Consider the following 7,500-nt stretch of genomic DNA (forward strand, 5'->3'; position numbering starts at 1 on the left):
ACTCTCCCCCCTCAAAAAAAAAAGGAAAAAAAAAAACAGATGACAATTATCATGTGGTGTCTTTGAGCCATCTTATCTCCCACGCCACTTTCAAAACAAAACACTTACCCATAAGGCATCTGTAATACATCAGAGCAAGCACATTGTCATAAAATAAATGAATAAAAGATATAGACACAGTAGAAATGAATTTGAGCAATGAACATGGTTTACATTCTCATTCACATTATATCTCAAGTTTTCCCCTCTCAATATCACCAATTAACTTAAAAGGGTGTACACCTCTTTTTATGACACAGTCTGATAATTGCCTGCATAATTCCAACCATCTAAGAGTAACCAGTCCTTCCTTAAAAGCATCAAGATCTATCATTATTATATATTTTTTCGTTTACATTTATTGTAGAATTAAAATTTTCTAAGAGTGAATAATTGTCAACATAACACGTGAAAAGGATAACATTCTCTCCAGAAATATCATATCTGACAGTATACTATCTAAATAATAACACGAGTCAACAGCATCAGCGGCTGCTAAGGTTTCAGCAGCAAAAGTATTTTAACAACTCTTCTAATTGTCTTACCTTCCCATACAAGTGGGCAACTAATGCCCTTTTCTCCAACAAAAAAGATAATAAGTCCAGTAGCATTTGAAAAGACATCAGGCAGATTTCCATGAGAAGCATCACATAGACCCACTAATTCCAGCTTTCTTTAGATCACCCAAAGCTGGACACTTCATATTACATTCCATAATTCGTAGCTTCTTGATGCACTTATTAGTTTGAATTAAATTTCCTCATATGGAATTACTCATAATACAAATTAGCTCAAGTACTTCATAACTGATATCAGGTTTAGTGTGTGTGCTTCTCAAACTCCTCATTTCCTCTACATTACAATCACCATTGTCCTGTGAAGCTCTATTAGCAGATAATGGAACATGACTTGCACTTTTAATATATTCATTTTGGTTAATTATGCCTTCTTCATCCTGGCTAACGTCCAGTCCTATATATTTAAAAGCTCCATCTGCTTGTAGTCCTACTTGCAATTCTTCTTTTAATTTTGCTATAATCATAGTTTCAAATGCCTGTGTTCCTTCATAGAAATAAGCATCTACTTGCATAATAAGCACGCCTGACAATTTCCCTTCATTATACCATAGAAACTAGCTGGTTCACCTTTTAGCAGTTTACATCCTAATTTCACGAAGAATATTCTCACTGCAACTTTATTTAATCCATTTACACATTTCTTTAGGGCACTATTTTCTCTGCGGGAGCTAGAAATATATCTCTTTCAATGTCCTTGCCATGTAGAAAGGCTGCTATTATGCCAATTGACTTACACTTTCAGCTCTTTGAACCCATAATTGACATATCCTAAGTGTCTCCTTGCTTCCCGTTGGTGAATCAACCCTGATATCCTCTTGCAGCTATTTTTGTTTCTACCACTATTTTATAATTGTTTGTCTTTTCACTACATACAGTTGTTCAGTTCATCTTGTTTAGCACTTAATAGTGCATCCTGGTTTTATTTCTTTAGAACCGAGAATATTTCGGTATCGTTTATTTCTTTAGTTCCCTTTTGCGCATCCTGCCATTGTTTGACTGTACTAGAATCCAAAGATTTTTCTTGACAATCATGGTTAACCCAATTTCTATGTTGGCCTGAACCTTTCCCACCCCTTCTGATTATCGTAGTCTCCTTCCATTGGTTAGTGTTTTCAAGCAAATACTTAATTCTTTGATATATTTGGCACAGTTTAAAAATTATTACCTTACCATATTCAGTGTTTTTCTCTACCTTTTTGTTTTCCTATATCATGGGTGTTTCTTACTTCAGTTACTCTTGATAATGAACTCTTATGATGGAATTCTCATATCTCACTATGACAACTACACCATTCAACTCTCTGTGATACATGCATGACATTTAAGTGTTTAGCAAAAAAATCACTAACTGTTTTCCCTACAAGAGAATCACTCATTGCACAATGAAGTCTTGGATTACATTCAAACACTAGCTGATAAGGACTATAGGCACTTACCACTGGCACGCACAATCTATGCTAGGGTTATTGACAAAGGATATTCATGTTGATTTGCATTTTTTTTCTCACAGATTTATCTATTACAGCATTTCATTGCAAAATCCATGCCAGGGTTATTGACAAAGGATATTCATGTTGATCTGCATTTTTTTTTTTTCTCACAGATTTATATATTACAGCATTTCATTGCATAACCAATGCCAGGGTTATTCACAAAGGATATTCATGTTGATCTGCATTTATTTTTCTCACAGCATGGCTTATTTCATTGCATAATCCTGATATATATAGTTTTTTTTTCACACATGCCAATTAATTCATTTATAACAAATTCCCCACCATTGTCACAGAAAATTTCATTTTGTGCACCTAGTCCTGTTCCTATCCATAATTTTATTACCTTAGAGAACTCTGTACACTGATATAGCATGGACTGGAAAAGTAAAGAAAAAGGATATTATCCTGAAAAATCATCCAGACAAGCTTTACAATTGCTTTCATCGTAATTACGTGTGGAATCTCAGTATATACACTCCCTTTGCAATGGAGCAGAAGGTACTCATTGTTTCTAAACCTGGGCCTATAAATCCGAAGTTAGTTTGTGTTGGAACTCAAATCATTTGGGTTAGGTAAGAATTCTAGCATGCAACTATAATAGTGGAGTTCTTCGTCTAATTTTAATTAAGACACAGTAGAAATGTTCGATAGACATCTATATATGAATTTGCAGTTATAATTAATATTATAATTATTATTCCTCATCTTCATCTTCATTGTTCTTTTTATTATGATTATTTTTCTTACTATTTCATTATAATTATAATTATTATTATTATTATTATTATTATTACTATTACTATTATTATTATTGAACATTTTAAAAATCATTTTCGTAATTTTCCTTATTTCATTATTATTATTATAATGATAATTAATATTATTACTAACATTATCAGTATTTTTATTATTAGCAGTATTAAGATAAATATTATTATTTTTACTATTATTATTATTATCACATTTATCGTCATTTTTATTATTATCACTATCATCATTATTACTATGTTATCATTATTGTCATCACCATCATCATTATTAACAATCACCATCATCATCCTCACCATTGTTATCATTATCATTATTGTTATTATTAATGATGATGATGATGATGATAATTATTATCTTTTACCTATTATTATATATTCGTCATTATTTTAAGCATTTTATTCATTCATAATTGTTTATATCATTCTTAGTGCTATTTTTATTTTCATTAAAAGTGTTTCACTTACTATTATCATTATTATTTCATTATCATCATCATTACGAACATCAATATTGATATTATCATTTATTGTTGCTATCATTATCATTATTATTGTTATTATTATTATTATTATTATTATTATTATTATTATTATTATTATTATTATTATTATCATTATTATTATTATCATATTATATTATCATTATTACTTTTATTCAAAATTATCATTGAATCGTATTAACATCTGGATCATTAATTAAATTTCAATAATATATCACTATAATTAATAATTACATTCCCACAACAGTAAGAAAGAAATTGGATATCAAATTTTGTTTGCGAGTTTCAGTATTTATCATTTCCAACTGCAATAATCAAAGGTTTGCACTTTTCCCGATACAATAAATACATTTTTGTTGAAGGCTTATGTAGTAAGAACACAAGTTTCTTAATAATACAGCTGGCGATGTAAAAAAACAAACAAATGGAAATGAAACTAAAATATTTCCAACATCCAACATCCAATAAGCAGGTTTAAAATGCATGGAAGTTGTAAAGAATGTTTATACTCTATGAACAAAACTTTAGCCCCGTGTCAAAGCAGTCGACAGGTGTATCGAACTTCTGAACGAAATTTCGGGTTGCGTGGTGGGAAAGATTTAAATCAATATTAATTCATGAATAGTTTTGGAATCAAAATACCTTATTTTTAGTGTATGTTATGAAATTGGTTTTAAATTGACATTGGCTGGGAGGTTATTCAGCCATGTCTTAGAACAGGTCAGTTTTCATGTTCGATGTATAATGGAAAAGATATTAAATTATCATATTATGTACAGTTAGGATACCTCTGTTCTTTTTTGAGCGTGGACGAAGCAAGTGGAATGGTAGGGAATATTTTTCTGTGTGGATTTTGGACAAACGTTTGTACACTGGATCATTATACAAATTACCTTTTTATTGTTTCTATATTCATTATTATTATTATAATTATCATTATGATAATGTATTACTATTATTATCATTATTATTATTAATACTATTACTATTATTATTATTAGCAGTATTAGTATTAGTATTATGATTATTATTATGATCAGATCATCATCATCATCATCATCATCATCATCATCATCATCATCATCATCATCATCATCATCATCATCATCATCATCATCATCATCATCATATATTTTCATATATTATACATTCTTTCCATTGTTATTATTATTACTTTTTATTTTCATCATAATTATCATTGAATCGTATTAGCTTTGGATAACTTTAGGATAACTTACTTAAGCTGCAACAATATATTTCTACAATTAATAATTAATTAACCATGAACGTCCAAACGATAGGGAGAAATAAGTTGGATATCAATTTCAGCTCGCGAGATCCAGTGTTTATCTATTCCACCTGTAATGATAACAGGTTTGCACTTGCCCCGATACAATAAATACATTGTTTGTAGAAGGCTTATGCTGTAGTGAGAACGCTGTTTCTTAATAATGAACCGTACACTCTTATTCAGCAACCGATGTAACAAACAAGTGGAAATTAAAATAAAATAGCTCCGACATACAACATGCAAGTCTAAAATGCATGGAAATTTCAAGGGGTTATGTATACTATATGAACAAAACTTTCATCCCGTGTCAAAGCGGTTGACAGGTGTATCTAACGTTTAAACTGAAATTCGGGTCGAGTAGAAAAAACAAAAAATCTTAAATCTTAATAAATGAACACCATATGCCTCAGTTATAGTGTATGTTATTAAGTTGGCTTTACATTGTGAAGAATTGGGCACTGACATTGGTTGATCGGTCATTCAGCCATATTTCAGAACAATTCGGTATTCATGGTGTTAGCTTTGTAATTACCAGTTCGATATATTTTGGAAGAGAGTCTGATAGTCAGTCATCTCTGACACTGCATGTGGAGGCTTGACACAACCTTTAACCTTATCTTATCCACCTTCTTCCTCATAAAAATGTAAATAAGGATGCCCACATTACTCCACACATAAACAAACGAAATGGGCTAAAAGTACAAAACAAATGCAATTAGGATTAAAGATTTTTATCCAAAGTGGCTATTAACTTTTCCAACCATCCATAAGAGAACCTGTGTCCAAACAAGACCAGTAAACTCTCTTCACATCAAAAGATCATGCAAAGATATAGGGACATGGCAGACATTAACACTTGGACCCATAATTTGGACCCAATTACCAAAAAGTATCAGAAATATCAGAAACTTAAATACATTCAGAAAGAAATTCAGACAACATCTCTTAAATCACCAATGACATTAGGCTTCAAAATATAATAGGCAATACTTATATGTACTACCATTAATTATATGTGTATCTTATATTTACATGTATTGTAAAAACTACTTTTTATGTAATGAGAATAGTCATAGTAATTAATGGAATAAAGTATTTTGAATTTGAATTTGAATTCATAAACTCTACATCATCTGGAAAAATTACTAGGGCATTTGCCTCATCCATTTCTACTTTTAGGAAATTTCAATGTCCGACATTATCTTCGAGGAAGGGTCTTGGAATCCTTATTCAAAGGAGTAGATGCAGTTTTTTTTTCTGAACAGTGATACACACATTTCCAAATTCAAACTGGGACATTTTCCAATACTGACCTGCTATTTGGTTCACCTGGTTCAAAGTTGGATTACACTTGGTAGGTCATGAAAGCAACCACTTTCCAATGCTTTTGGAGGAGATGAATGACTTCCCAGCCAATGGGGTGAAGAGATAGCGACTTGAATGTGCTTATTGGAATCTTTTTAGATCAATTACAGTATGGCAAGGATCTGTGAATGGAATGTTCAGAATTATCCATTTCAAAAAAGAGCAGGCAGTACTGTCGACCTCCGGTACCGTAGTGATCTGATAAATGCTATCAAGTTGTCAATTCAAGAAAAGCTGCACTAGGGAAGCTGAAACAATGCCCCAATTATGTGACTTGATCCATTACAAAAGAACCTAAACCAAGGCCAGGCAAGTGCTAAGGGAGGCTAGATGAATGTCCTCATTTAACTCCAAACCCTGTTAACATGGGTATGGGACAAGGTGTGCAAGATCGCTGGAAAGAGTACATCCATGTTGTCATCTGCTCTAGTGATAGATGGTATAATCCTGACGGAGAAAAAAACATGTTGCAAATAAGCTAATTAAATCCATGGCAGTGAATTTTGGAGCATCAGTATACTGCTGGGTTCTCCACCCTGTGGGCTGAACAAGAACAACACCAAATGTAATTTTTCATTATGACTGCAGCAGAACTTCCATAGAACTCTGCTTTGCAGCTTTGCTGTAAGACGGTATTCCATACCAAATGATATCTCACTTATCAGAGAACTCCCAAAAGTTCCTGTCGGACTTATTCAATATGATCTTTAGGAAAGCATAGTCACCGTCCACACGGAAAGAAGCTATAATCATTCCTATCTCCAAACTTGGCAAGGATTCTTCCTTTCCAGAGAACACAGATCAGTTTCTCTCACCATCTGCATCTGCAAGCTGATGAAGAAAATAGTAAACTCCAGGTTGCCAAGGTGACTAGAAAAGGAAAACGTGCTGACCTCATATCAGTATGAGTTTAGAAAATTGAGATTGACCACAGATGCCCTTGTGAGGAAGGAAACTGCCATGCAGAATTCCTTTGCACAGAGACCTGTTAACAGTCTTCTTTGACCCTGAAAAGGCTTACAATGCAACTTAGAAGCATGGCATACTGATGATGGTGTGTGATATTGGTTTAAGAGGAGCATTACCTACTTTCATACAAAGGTTCCTAGCTGATAGATAGTTTAGAGTGTAAGTGGGAAACAGTTTCTCTAACCTGGGAAATCAGTTGGAAGAGTGAGAGAGAGTCTTAATCCATTCGCCCCGGATTTATGTTCTGTCCCCTGTATGTTTTTTGTGAATGTTGTTACATACAGATGACTCCACATGTGCTCAGCCAGCAAGGAGTCTATCGGTAGCCCTAGTGACCGATCCGAATTCCTCATTCCTTGAATTGGTGGGAAAATGTGTTTCTTTTTAATACAGTTAATATCGATACTGTTATTATTGTTATTGGTGTTATGATTATTAAATTGATATTAAATCACGGTAACATTTAAGACAATGAAATAATGCAAAAAAAAA

The sequence above is a fragment of the Penaeus chinensis genome, chromosome 11 (genome assembly GCF_019202785.1).
Source record: "Penaeus chinensis breed Huanghai No. 1 chromosome 11, ASM1920278v2, whole genome shotgun sequence".
Taxonomy (NCBI): domain Eukaryota; kingdom Metazoa; phylum Arthropoda; class Malacostraca; order Decapoda; family Penaeidae; genus Penaeus; species Penaeus chinensis.